Below are 13,565 nucleotides of genomic sequence, written 5' to 3' on the forward strand. Positions count from 1 at the left end.
GCCAGCTTCCCTGCTTTTCTCCCAGGCGAAGCCTCAAAACAGGACTTTTGCCTTCCGGCAGCAAAACAGCAGCTTCTCAGTTTTCAGCCTTCTTAAGCACACAGCACATCAAAGGCAGGCTTCCTCTAATTGCAGTAACTGCCTCCATAACCTGTTAGATTTATTGCTCAGATAAGCGTGAGGTCCGGCACGCTTCCCCATCGCAGGCCTCTGGCCGGCATTCCAAAGGTCCGACTCATTCCGATGCTTCTGAGCAAAGCATAGCAGAGATCAACAGCGGCTAGAGGAAGCTGCAAAACACTCCAGTGCATTCTTCAGTGTGCTTAAATAAAGTCCACTCAGGATCTTAGCAGCTAAAAGCAGTTTTATTTACAGCAGACTATCCATTATCTATCACAGCGAACAGCATCGCGAAAACACGTCCTCTCTCCTCAAAAGCGAAAGTAGAGAGAACAGAACAAAGACTTGAGTCTCTCGGAACTGACGTAGGAGTTCCCCCCTCCCACTAGTAGGCAGAGCGTACACTCTGAGCTGTTTAACCCTGTAAGCTCAGGTTCTCCTCACAGCTTCTGTGTAGGAACTGTTTTTGGATGTTTTGGTTGTTTAACTGTTGTGTCTTTGCTGCCCTGGACTCCTTTGGGAGGAAGGGTGGGATATAATGATGCCGAGTAGTGCCTCCTGCCCATACCTGAAGGTTTTGTGGAGGCGCCATAGCCTCAGTGTCTCAGCACCTGCATTGCATGCAGAAGGTCCCAGGTGCAGTCCCTAGCACCTGCAGTTAGAAGCTCAATGTAGGTAGGAGCCTTTCTCTGCCCAAGACCTTGGAGAGCTTCTGCCACTCAGGCTGGAAGTGGGCAATACTGGGCTAAATGGATCAATCAGGTTTAGGATCAGGGACTTCCTTCTCTTAAATGAGCTACCTTCCCAGGTGGATGAGCCCCACTGCTCGTCACTTCCCTCTACAGCACGGGCAGAAACCACCTTCTTGACTGTTGGACCCCCTAGTGGTCTCATCTGCTCAATTGTCCGGAGCCTGGCTGTCAGGGCTGATTCAGCTGCAGTTCAGCATCAAAACTCAGAGATGAGCAGTAAGGTGGACTCTTTCTTCAGGGAGACGAAACCCGACAGAGAAACTCCACAGGCAGGACTAGCCCCAGTTGCCAGAACGGAGGATCTTAGCCTCCTCCTAAGGTAGGGCTATCAGACATCAACAGCTTCTGGGTCTTCCTTTAAGAAGCTCAACAATTTGGGGGTCTTCCTAAAAATAGCTCCACAGCTTTCGGGGTGTCTTGCTTTCTACTTTTAGAAATATGGCATCCCTATCCTAAGGCTCCTCCTCAGTCGGCTGACTTCCCAACAGTCGTGGAGGGGCTCTCTGTGCCTTTTGTTCTGCTCCATGTAATGCCTCCCTTGTTCCTGGGGACAGAGGAGGAGGGGAGCAGGGAACAGTGGACATGGCATGTGCCTGGGGATCTGTTGCAGCCTCAGTCGCCACCACCTCCTCCTCCTACTCAGCTGCCTCAGTCTCACTTAAACCTGTTGCTTGTTTAGCCTCCAAGCCATCTGCTCCCCCTTCTTCTTCTTCTTCTTCTTCTGACCTGTCTCCTGCATCCCACCAGCAGTCTCCTGGCTTGGAGCCTTCCCACTTTGATGCTTCCCTGGTGGGTTCCCTGGCTGTAGCCTCCCACCATTCCTCCTCCTCTAGCCAGTACCCGACACTAGCTTTGCATGCAGGGGAAGCCCCTAACTCACTGAGGGTTTGAGACCCATCAACTCCCCTCACCTGGTTAGCCTGCCAGTTGAAGCCATTCCTGGGGTGTGGCTGCTGCTGCAGGCTGACAGTTTCTAAGAGCCGCAGGTGAGAGCTGTAGTGACCAAAGGTGGACAAACTACCCCAGAAGGAGCACAATGTGCCCCCCACCAGAGGTACTACCCCTCCCCTCGCAACCTTGAGTCATGAAGGACAGAGAGTGGAGAGTTGAATGTGTGTAGAAACCAGCCTCCCTTAGGAAACCAAAGTTTACATTCATCACTCCACCCACTTTCACCTGTGGCCCCTTCCACCACAGGCACACGGCCCCTGGAAGGTTTCCCAGAGGAGAATATGGCCCTTAAGACTGAAAAAGAGTCCCCAACTCCGAACTAGTGACGAACTGCCATTGATGGCTCCAGCTGGATGTTGAAATCTCCCTCTAAGCTCCTTCTCAGATCCATGTTCCCTTTCAACAACTGGCTTCCTCCTGCAGGTCAGACAGTCCCCTCAGTACAAGGACCCATTGTTTCTCCATGTGCATTTTCAGCAGCCTCCCATGTGACTGCCAGTGATATCATTTTTCCCATCCTCAGATTTTGCCCCACCCCCGGCAGCCTAAAATTCTCATTAGCTTATATCTAAAAAGGAAATAAGACATCTCCAGCTGAGCAAGACCTGGTATTTTCCCCTCTTCAGATAGCTCTGGATCTTCAGCTGCGGAGGGGAAATGCCCACGGTCCTTTCAAAATTTCCAATGTATTCATAGGAACATCACCTGTCTTGGCAAAAAGGAAGGAACAAATGTCTCAGATGCAAGCCCTTTAATCTGGAATTGCTATTCTTAACTCCATGTGGCTGGGGTGTTCTGGGGCTTCTGTACCTTGAACTAATAATTTCTTGTTTGCATGTTCTACCCCAGCTGCTGCTCCCTGTTCAGTTCAGCTGAGGGATTAATTATGCCTTGTCATTTGATTCGTCAGGGTCCGTTCCATACATGCCGGGTGGATAAAACGACTAATTCATGTCATGTCTAACTGGTTTGAGCGAAAGGCTTCTCAGAAGCTAGGGCATGTCATAAAATACGGCAATGTACAAAAGCGGGTGGAGGGTGGACATTAAAATCAGTCCAAAGAAATCAAATGTCTGGGTGCTCAAGAAATGTTTAAATGATAGCACAGAGCTGTTGGCACAGAAAAGGTCTTCAAGAGATGCCTGAAAGTCAGCATTTCATTACAGATCAGCCTTCTCACGGATTCAGTCACTTGTGCAGACAGCTCAACTTCTGCAACCAATGACCTCCTGCAGAGTGTAGCCACAAAAGAGAGTTTTGGGAGGACTGGAGGACAGGCTTGCAGTTCATTCAGGGCAGAAGCAATGGGAGAAGGGCCATAGCTTAGTGGTAAAGCAGCTGCTTACATGCAGAAGCTCTCCGGTTCAATCTGTTGTATCTCCAGCTAGAATGTCCTCTGTCTGAAACCCTGGAGAGTTTTTGCCATCCATTGTGGACAAGACTGAGCTAGATAGAGCCATAGTGGGACTCAGTATAAGGCAGCCTCCTATTGTCCCAGCAACAAGCCTTTGCCACGCACAGAGGACTCCTTAAAGACATGAAATAAATAAAGCTGCCCTGGAAAGGGATGCTGAAAATTAGAAAGCCCTGGGACAACAAAACACTCGGACACAGTGCCTTTAAAGCACGGACCTGGGCCTAGGAAGCATGGGGCACCAGGTACCTGTGGCTGAGCCTTGAGAGACTGCTGTCCAAGGTGCTGAAGGGATTGAATACAAAGATGCAACTGTTAGCATGTCAAGGGGCATGATGGTGCTTTGAATGCATAAAGCAGATGCGGCCTAACTTGCACAGTTGCAGAATGAACTGAACTGAGCTGGAAGAAGCAGGACTACATGGATTGTAGAACGCTATACAGGAAATGGCTCTGGGAGAGGCACATGATGCAAAAAGCAGCAGTTTCAACCCATTCATGGGAAAGAGAGCTCTGAAATCCTGGAGAGCAGCTGCTGGCTGTGGCAGACCATACAGAACTAGATGGCCCAGTGGTCTCACTGGGTTTTCAAGCCAGAACACAGCTTCAGCGCCCCCAGGACAAACCAATTTTTAATTCCCCAAACTCTTACTAATCAGAGTTTCCTTTTTAAAGCGACAGTAGTTCAAAGCATTGACTAGGGGCTTTTCAATGTTCAAAGGCAGTTCGGATGCCTTGACTTGCAATCCTTACAACAACCCTGCAGAGCAGTTCAGTGTTATCTCGAGTTGCAGAATAGCGAGGTGCGATGCCGAGGCGGGCGCAGGGTGGCCCACCTAAGGAGTTCATGGTAGGGGGACCTAATGAGGCCAAACTCCGTCTTTTGCTCTTCTTTCAGCTGTGTCTTGGCTCTGTGCTCGCAAGTGTTCTAGTGACTTTCAGGTAACTTGGAAAGCATGGTAATGATGTCTTGGTTCTGAAGAATGATATTTCCCCCAGTCTGACTTAGTTATCCTGGTGATGATTCAGCTAGATGTTGTACACGCTGACCATATTCCAGAAGGGGTTTGTTGTCTTGGCCTTGCTTTGGCTTACTGAGATCTGTCTTCTCCCTATAGGTGCTCATTCTAAAATGGATAATTGTAACGTTTGACTTCATTGATCAGAAGGAAAATATGAATGCTCTCTATGGTTTCTTCTTCCGCTTCTTACAATATGAGAAATTGGTAAGATAAAAAGGAATGTGTTATTTTGAAGGAACTCGCTTTTATTCTGACATTAACCCAAATCAAACAATAAAGAGTACTTTCCGACCACACAACAGGACACCATGTGAAAAGTGGGACCTTAAAAATACCTCTCCCATTTCCTTCCTTTTCCTGTCTTGTTCCTTCCCAATGGGCGCCGGTCGCAGCGCCCCCCGGGTGCACGGCATGTTCAGGCAGGCAGGCAGGCAGGCAGGCAGCTATCCGATGTCGATCCCGCCCGTTCCTCCCTCCACCCCCCTCAAAGACAGCCGCGCAGGCAGCTATCCGATGGGGGGGGGGGATCCTGTTCTGCATAGCTATCAATTTGGGTGTGATAGTCTTATGTTTGCATACTTATGGGAAAATAAAACTAATTTATTTTAGAGCTTGTATTTGTGTGTATTCATGGTATCATTTGTAGACCCAGTAGATGGCAGTGTGGTGTGGAGAGTGTTTTTGGCAGCTCCTGAAAGGATAGAGGGTGGAACGTTGACCGTTCAAAGGCAGTATAAGCAATATATATATATAACTCCACATTTTCCTAGCTACGTTTCCCCATAAAAGTATACACTTGAATACATTTGAATCAAATACATTTGGAACAAGTGATTGTTACATTTAGGGAACATTCTCTAGGCGATGAGTTTGGGGGGAAATACAAAAACCCATTTGGATACATTTGGATACATTTAGAAAAGTACAGCATTTTGAGGGAAAATACATTTGAGTCGAAAACTACATTCAGATCCATTCTTAAAGTCAATGAGAAAGATACAGCAAAAAGGATACAATTTGATACAGCAAAAAAGGATCCATTCCCCAAGGCACCGTTGACCTTCTTGTAGGGTGTGAAGGCAGAATACGATCTATTTGATATTGGTAGGGTCCTTCTCCTTCATTCCCCTCTCTGACCCTGACTCTCTTATGACACAGGGACCATCCCAGAGTGTGGGCACAACTTCTGCCGGTCCGGCCTGATCCAGTGCAGCGGGGCAAAAAGGAGGCTGGCTTCCTGTCCTCAAGGCCGAGTTGGAGTCCAGAGAAGGAGCTTCGTCCGCAATCGTCAATTGGCTACCTTTGTCGAAGTAGCCAAGACTCTCAGTCTTCCAGAGGGAAAGGAGGAGTCTGTGAGAAGCACCAGGAGCCCCTGAAACTCTTTTGCAAGGAGGATGAAGCCCCCATCTGTGTGGTTTGGGGCAGATCCAAGTAGCACTAACACCACGAGGTGATTCCTCTGGAAGAGGCTGTCGAGGAATACAAGGTACCTTGAGGGGGAGAAATAGCTGTGTATTCTTCTTGGCAGGTGATCTTCTTAATTCTCAGATCCAGAGTAGGCATGGTATTCATTGGTGGTTGTTTATTACCTTAGAAGCAGCCAAGGGGAAGCCTGAGGGCTGCTGGGATGGCTGGGAGGAGGGAGTCAAAGTCTTTCTCTCTGCCAGGGGGGCCAAGGGATCTTCCCTTGAAATACAGCAGCTTCATGGGACCATGGCAGGGAGAGAAAGGGTTAACCTCATCCACATCCCCCAGCAAGGTTGCTTTGTACATATTTAGAACACTACAAATGTGAATTGCACATGTCTCCTTTGGCTAGCAGGATGTCTCCTCAATACCCTGCCAAGCAGAGAGCAGCAAGGGGTCAGCTGCAAGGGGGTGGGGACTGGGGGCCAGTGTTATAAGGAAAAAACGGCTCCTTTTCCCTTCTGGGGTACCTCAGAGCCCATATAGAGTCCTTTGGTAGCTTCTCTATCGGTAGGAGAAAATAACAGAGGCCAACCAGAGAATACTGAGAAGCAAAGCAGCTAGTAAGCCAGATCTTTATTACCTGTTGCAACAGGGTGCTCACCCCCCCCCCCCCGCACGCAGGGGAGAGGAGGAGACCCCGAACCAAGTCCTTCTATAGACATTTGAAATTGCCCACCCTGGAGCCCAAGGCCACCCCTCCATACATCATACATACATCACAGAAGGGGTGGCCTACAACAGACTCCTGTCTGGCAGGAAACCTGTTGATGGGTTTACCTGGCTGTTCATGGGTTTACCTGCATATTCTTTTGTGATGAGAACTACTTTCGGTATTTATGTATGTGTTTATATCTTAGACCTTCTAATTCTCCTAACACCAGGAATTGACCAGATGGTGCAGGATGCCCCCCCCTCCAAGTATCTGTTGGAAGCAGATTTAGGAATGGGGGGTGGAAGCACCTACTGGTGGGGACCACACTTCTTCTGGGGATGCTTCCTCCTCCTCCTCCTCCTCCTCCTCTTCCCACTTCTCCCTGGGGCCTCAAGATGAGAAGTCAGGCTGGAAGTCTCCTCGGAGAAGACAAAGGAGCAAGCATGGCTGCCTTTCCTCTTCTCCAGACCAGTTAGTTGGACTAGAAACCTTTCCCATCCCAGTTCTGCAGTGGTTTTCAAGCAGTGTGCTGTGGCAGCTGGGGTGCCTTGAATGATGGTCAGGGGTGCCGCGGGAGACACTGGCCTCTGTCCCTCTTTCCTTCCCTCCCTCCTCGGATGCCATCTCTGCCTCCCCAAGGCTTGCCCAGCTGTTCTCCCCCAGAGAATGGTGCCTCTGGGGCTGGCCAGGGGGTGTGGGTTGCCAGGAGCTGAGGCGGCCTCAGAGGAAGCAAGCCAACTGGCGAGGGGCCCTTGCTGTTGGGAATGGACAGGCAAGTCCCAGGCCCCTGGGGGGCAGCGGGGGCAGCTCAGAGACCAAGAGGAGGACTCCTAAGGAGAGGGGAGAAGAGACGAGGCTGAGAGAGCACTCCGCAAGGGAGGCTGTTCGAGAAAGGGGGAGGGGAGGCAAGCAAGGGGGGACCTAACTGGTCTCCTGAGCCCCCCAGGGGTGCCACAGAAAGAAGGGAGTTGGTCCAGGGAGCCGTGGACCCCAAAAGGTTGAAAACCTCTGTACTTTTCTTTCCTCCAGTCAATTACTTTCCTATTATAGCAAGGCCACTGGACCCAAGAAGCCAGTAGAATATTCATCTCCTCTCTTTGTCGCCGCCTGGCGATTCGGAGGAAAGAGAGAGGGGAAATTCTGGCCTATCAAGCAGACCTGGACAAGGAAAGCAAAGACCTCCTTGGAAGTGTCCCTATTCTTACTAGTGAGGGAACAAGCACTTCAAGAAGCAAGTCCGGACTGAGGAGGGAGGGGGAAATCTGCCCATTTCAACTTCTCCCCATTTCTCCTTTCTCCATATCGGTTTGTTATTTATTTATTATTCTGAAAATGAATCAAATGCTAGGGTGGCTACCTTCTCGTATGAAGATTTTGATACGTGCTTTACCCTCGTAAATACATTTTTTGTGAACATTACCTGGCTGGGTCAACCTTGAGAAATTCAGAGGTGTGAATTTCAACAGATTGCTGTTTTGGTCTCCATATTTTCCCAAGAATTGCGAATTAGGTAAGTTCACCTTTGAATGCAGCTAAATGGAATTTATTTCCCATTGTTGTTTATTATGTGAAAAGCAGTCAAGGAGAAGCCTGAGGACTTGTGAGCTGAGAGGGTGGAAGCAGTTCAATTCAAATCCTAATTCTCTTGCTGATGTTTTGAAGGCTGACCATCTTCCTCACTCCGACCTCCTCAGAACCGGAGAGGCTGAAGACTGTGGAGTAGTTGAGACAACTGCGCCAGTTCCTGGAAGAAGAAGAAGAAAAGTGTCTGCTGAATCATGTGGAAGAGGTGGAGAAGGAGATTGCAGGGAGAAGGGGTGAGCAGCTGGCCAGACTCTGCAGGAAACTCTCCTCTCTTGAGAGGATCATCCAGGTGATGGAGGAAAAGGTGTTGGGAAAAAGCACCAAGGCGAAAGCCAGCTCCAGATGGCTGGAATGCAAAACAGTGCAGATGTACTGTTGGAGAAAAGGTGGAGCCTATTCTCTGTACTGAGCACCGGATGTTAGCTCAGTGTGTCATATGATCTGTACTGGAAGTACAGGGGAGGAGTGTGTGTCTCTTCTGATGGAGACTGAAGGGTGCAGTCACATTTCTATGTACTGTTGACAGACAGGAATAAAACATGTAGAAAGGACTCCTGTCTGTCTCATTTCCCCTCCCTGGGGGAGTGCAGGGAGGGAGAGAAGGAGGGTGTGTCCTGCTCACGTTTGAGGAGGATCGCCGGTTTGTTTACCTAGCCTGCCGGGAGTCGCAGACGGACGGTAAAAAACAGTATCTCGCTCAATTGCCTCGGGGGAGGCCAGGTACCTCTGCCTGTGAGCTGATGAAGATACTAACATATGGTAGCAGAGGATGGTTGCGATTCATCGGACATCTGCATGAGAGGCTGGTGGATTGTCCTCCTCTGCTCCAAGGAGGAAAGCAAGCGTCTGAAAGAAGCCAGAGGCTCCACAGACAGCTGGAGGAAAGAAGAGGTGTTTTCCAAGCAACGGAGTTCAAGGTATGCTGCTGCATTTCGGGCTAAAAGTGTGAACGCAGGAAGATTAATTCCCTGGTTCACGGAGCTGCGTTTCAAAGAAAACAAAAGCTCCGGGAGAAGAGGCCTGCATTCCACAAATTTTTGTGGTTAAGATAAGAAGTCCTATTGGAATGCATTGTTGCTAAGTAACGGAAAGTTGGAAATTTACTGGCAGAGGGGCTGGACTGTGAGCCTGGGAAAGCGAAACAAAACAAGAGAATGTTTTGGCTATAAGGTTTACGAGCCCTTGGAAGGGACTTTCATAGCAGCCAGAGTTTAGCTGCCAGGTGCAAAAGACCGTAAACAACTTGCAGTTTGCTGCGTGAGAAAGGAAAAACAACTGTTGGATTTTACAGTTTGTTTGACAGTGTGAGCTGGAGGCTTGGCTTCAAGATGGATGCCAAGAAAGGGGGAGGTTTGCCTTGCCCACCTCCCTTAACCAATGATAATTATTCATCTTGGTCTGTAAAGATGAAGGCCCTGCTGCAGAATCAGAGGCTTTTTGATGTAATTGAAAACCCCATCCCTGCAGCACCAACCAGAGGTTGGGAGTCACAGAATGTGAGGGCCAGGACTGCTATAATTCTGTGTGTCTCAGATGATCAGTTGGTGCATGTTCAGCATTTAGAAAATGCGAAAGAGGTTTGGGACACGCTGCGTACAACGCATCAGAGAGATGCTGGTTCTTCAGCGTTGCTGTATTTTGAGAAATTGACCAATCTGAGACTTGCGCCTGATGGAGATGTTCAAGCGCACCTAACAGAAATGAAGTTTCTGCGTCAACAGATGGTGGAACGCAATTTCCGTCTTCAGGAGGAAGTGTTTTGCTTCATGATGATAAACAGCCTTAGCCGCACCTACAAGGTTGTTGCCAGTCAGCTTGGTTCCCTACCGGCCGCGCAGCTGACCGCAGAGAGAGTTTGTGCTGTGGTCCTGAATGAACACGACAGACTTGCTGCACTGCAAGAAAAAGACAGGGGGAGGGAAGAACAGAGTTCTAATTCCCCCACTGCTGATGCTACTAGGGAGCATGATGTAGCATTGAGTGCTGTCCGATGCTACAATTGTGGACAGACTGGGCATCTACAGCGAAACTGTAAGAAGCCGCGCCAGTCAAGAGGAGCAAAGAGCAGCTCTACGAAGCCTGAGGCGTCAGGCAAAAGCCGTACCAAGTGCCAGGTGAAACCTGCAAAGGCTATGATGGCGAAAGGAACCACGCCAGATGTTGGGAACTCGTTCATAATCGACACGGGCTGTACAAAACATTTGTGCCCGCACAGAGGACTATTTTCGACGTTGAAGAAGCAAAGCTTCGTTGTGAAACAGGCCAACGGTCAGGAGTTGGAAGCGACTGGAATTGGGACTGTGTATCTTGAGAGTCTGAACTTGACTATAAGCGATGTTTACCTGGTTCCAGAACTGAGATTTAATCTGCTGAGCGTGTCGCAGATTGCAAAGAAAGGACTGAAACTGTCCTATGATGCTAAAAGCTGCAAGATCTGCAAAGATGGAGAACTGTTTCTTACTGCCAGAGAGAAAGATGGACTGTATTTGTTGACTTTTGATCAAAGTGATTACATGAAATGTAATTCTTCTGATCCTAACGAAATCTCTCTTGCAGATGTGACCAGTGTGAGCACCAGGAAGGTGACGAAGGTCGACAGAGCATTTCAGCGGGTGTATGCTGATGTGATTGGTCCTCTAGAACCATCTAGAGGCGGTGCACGATTTTACCTTGTGTGTGTGGATTGTTTCACTAATTATTCGTGGGTTTATATGATGGAGAAACCGCAAGAAACTTTAGAAAAGTTTCAGGAGTTTTGTGACAAGGTTAAAAATATGCATGATGCTAACATTGATTGTCTTTTCACAGATGACAAACAAGTTTTTCTGTTACAGAAGTTTCAGAAGTTCCTAGATGGAAAAGGGATAGACCACAAAGTGGCAGTTTCGCAAGAAGCGTGGAACAGGGGGGTCTGTGTTAGAGTGAACAAAGAATTGCAAAAGGGGATGAATGCGCAATTGCTGAGTTCACATTTGCCACATGAATATTGGGCCGAATCGCTAGCGTCCTATCTTCATGTGTGGTTGAGAAAAGTCTCAACAGAGTTGGGATGTTCTCCTTTTGAGAAGCTGTTCAATAGAAAACCTTCTGTTGCCTATTTTAAGGTTTTCGGGTCTCATGTGAGAACAGAAGCTCCAGGTGGAGTAAAGAATGCCAGAGGCATTTTTGTGGGATATGAAAAAGGTCTCTACAGAGTAATTTTGTCTGAATCTGGTCAGGTGATTCTCACAAAGTTTCTAGAGAGTGCTCCAAAGCAAGAGCGTGTAGTACAAACATTTCCCACAGGTGGCGATTCAGATGATGATGATTTTTCTGATGTCACAGATTACAGTGGTACTGATGATGATGACACTGATAGCTCAGAGAGTTCAGTTGTAACAGTCATTGAGAGAAAATCTCACACAATGGATAGACCTTCACAGATGAAGGAAGAACCACTGATTGCTACTGGTTCTCAACAAAGTCCAAAGGTTGAACCAGTGAGCACAGAGGATCAGAACCTCATACGCAGGTCTGGGAGAGTTACAAAGGGTGTACCACCAAAGAGGTACTCAAAAGAGTTTGCTAACTTAGCTGTTGCATGTGTTGCTATTGTTAACAACTCAAAGCAGGTTGAAGCAGTGTCTAAGTCAGAGACAAAGACACAACAGAGGGTAGCTAGCCAAGGTAATGCAGAAGCACTCATTCCTTGGAAGCCAGACAACCAGAGAGGTACACTGGTGAAACCAGTGGTGGGGAGTTCCAAGGGTGGAACTGAAACAACAGGGGACTGTTATATGTATAACAACTGTTTGTTCTCTTCTCTGGATCATGTTTTGCCAATTGATGCTTTTGGGGGAGGATGTTGGGAAAAAGCACCAAGGCAAAAGCCAGCTCCAGATGGCTGGAATGCAAAACAGTGCAGATGTACTGTTGGAGAAAAGGTGGAGCCTATTCTCTGTACTGAGCAGCGGATGTTAGCTCAGTGTGTCATATGATCTGTACTGGAAGTACAGGGGAGGAGTGTGTGTCTCTTCTGATGGAGACTGAAGGGTGCAGTCACATTTCTATGTACTGTTGACAGACAGGAATAAAACATGTAGAAAGGACTCCTGTCTGTCTCATTTCCCCTCCCTGGGGGAGTGCAGGGAGGGAGAGAAGGAGGAGGGTGTGTCCTGCTCACGTTTGAGGAGGATCGCCGGTTTGTTTACCTAGCCTGCCGGGAGTCGCAGACGGACGGTAAAAAACAGTATCTCGCTCAATTGCCTCGGGGGAGGCCAGGTACCTCTGCCTGTGAGCTGATGAAGAGTGAACTGCTGCAGGTAAGACGGCTCCAGGAAAAGGCTGCCTCCCATCCTTTCTGTGCCCCTTTCATGTACGCAAGGAGTGTAGGGGCTCAGTTGACGGAGCCTCGAGTCAGCTTTGTAATGGACAGGAACACCCCAGAGACCTGGGATGCTGAACTCACCTGAGTGCCGACTAGAGATTCTTCAGTCTTCTTGAGGGAAGGGGAGGGGATTTTCTGCTCCTTGCTGATGATTTGCCTCCAAATGCCTTCCCGCTGGGCAATGCTGCCTTCCTGCCCTGCCCTGGGCTTCGCCAAGGATGCAGTCAGGCCTCCTTCTGACATAAGCCAGTCTCTTGACCAAGCTTCTCTTCCCGTTCCCTCCACAACTTCTGGGTGGATCCCCTTCCCCATAGATCCTGATCGGCCCCAAATGGTGCTCGGTCACAGTGACCAAAGAGCAAGACAGAGGGACTCATCCAGACTGCGCCACCTTCTCCACTCACAATCCCATATGGCCAGACGTACAAGTGCTTCTGAATGCCCTCTTTAAGGAGGCTGAGAAGGCTGACATACTGGCAAAGGCAGGAGAAGCCCTATTACGGAATGATTGCCAGATGTCCCTGTCTCCCGGGGACAGTCCCCGGATTTACAAATCTGTCCCCAACAAAATCCGTCCCCGGAATGTCCCCGGATTTCATATAAGGCCCCCAGATTTATATGTTAAGTGTTGTAGATTTATTAGTAGGGAAGGAATGTTGCGTGATTGGTTCAACGGCACAAGACACACCATATGGGGACTTCCGGCGAGGCAAAATGGCGGGTGCCACGGCAATGAGCAGCTCCTGAAGCCAGCCAGAGCCAAGTGCACTACCAGGCTGGCTCCGGGCTGCTGAGACTGCCGCCTGCGCTGCCACTGCCGAGGGGGAACCAGGGATGCCCGGCGCGTCAACTGGGGGAACCGCTGACACACACCCCCCGGACCCAAATCGAGGCGGGAGCGAGAGCACCTGGCCACGTGGCCGACTGCCCAGCGGCACTCCAGGGCCAGTAAAAACCCCGGAGCCAACCCAGGGAGAAGGAGAAGGAAGAGAGAGAAAGAGGAAGGAGAAAAAAGAGGGGAGCCCCAACCTTGCGGCCGCTGAGGAAGAGAGGTAGGAGAGCACCAGGAGGGCAAGGACACAGGGCCGAGCCCAGGCCCGACCTGAGCCTACTTCACGGCAGATAGCACTCCAAGAGATCAGGCTGGGGCCCAGAGGAAGGCCACGTGACAGAGGAGACCCAGAAGAGAAGGTATTACTTCTTATTTTTTTAAAAAAATGATTTTTAAAAAAAT

General features: G+C 49.2%; 1 pseudogene across 1 annotated transcript in view; it reads left to right on the plus strand.

Annotated features, from left to right (window-relative positions):
- Positions 1-4,045: 4,045 nt before the first annotated feature.
- The window catches only part of LOC308467697 (inositol polyphosphate 5-phosphatase OCRL-like), a 552,529-nt pseudogene continuing 543,009 nt past the window's right edge, over positions 4,046-13,565 (plus strand). Inside the window, exon 1 of the transcript in view lies at positions 4,046-4,087. The product of the transcript in view is annotated as an inositol polyphosphate 5-phosphatase OCRL-like (transcript). The remainder of the gene's footprint in view (positions 4,088-13,565) is intronic.

Source organism: Podarcis pityusensis (assembly GCF_964106645.2).
Source record: "Podarcis pityusensis genome assembly, chromosome: W".
In the NCBI taxonomy this organism is placed as follows: domain Eukaryota; kingdom Metazoa; phylum Chordata; class Lepidosauria; order Squamata; family Lacertidae; genus Podarcis; species Podarcis pityusensis.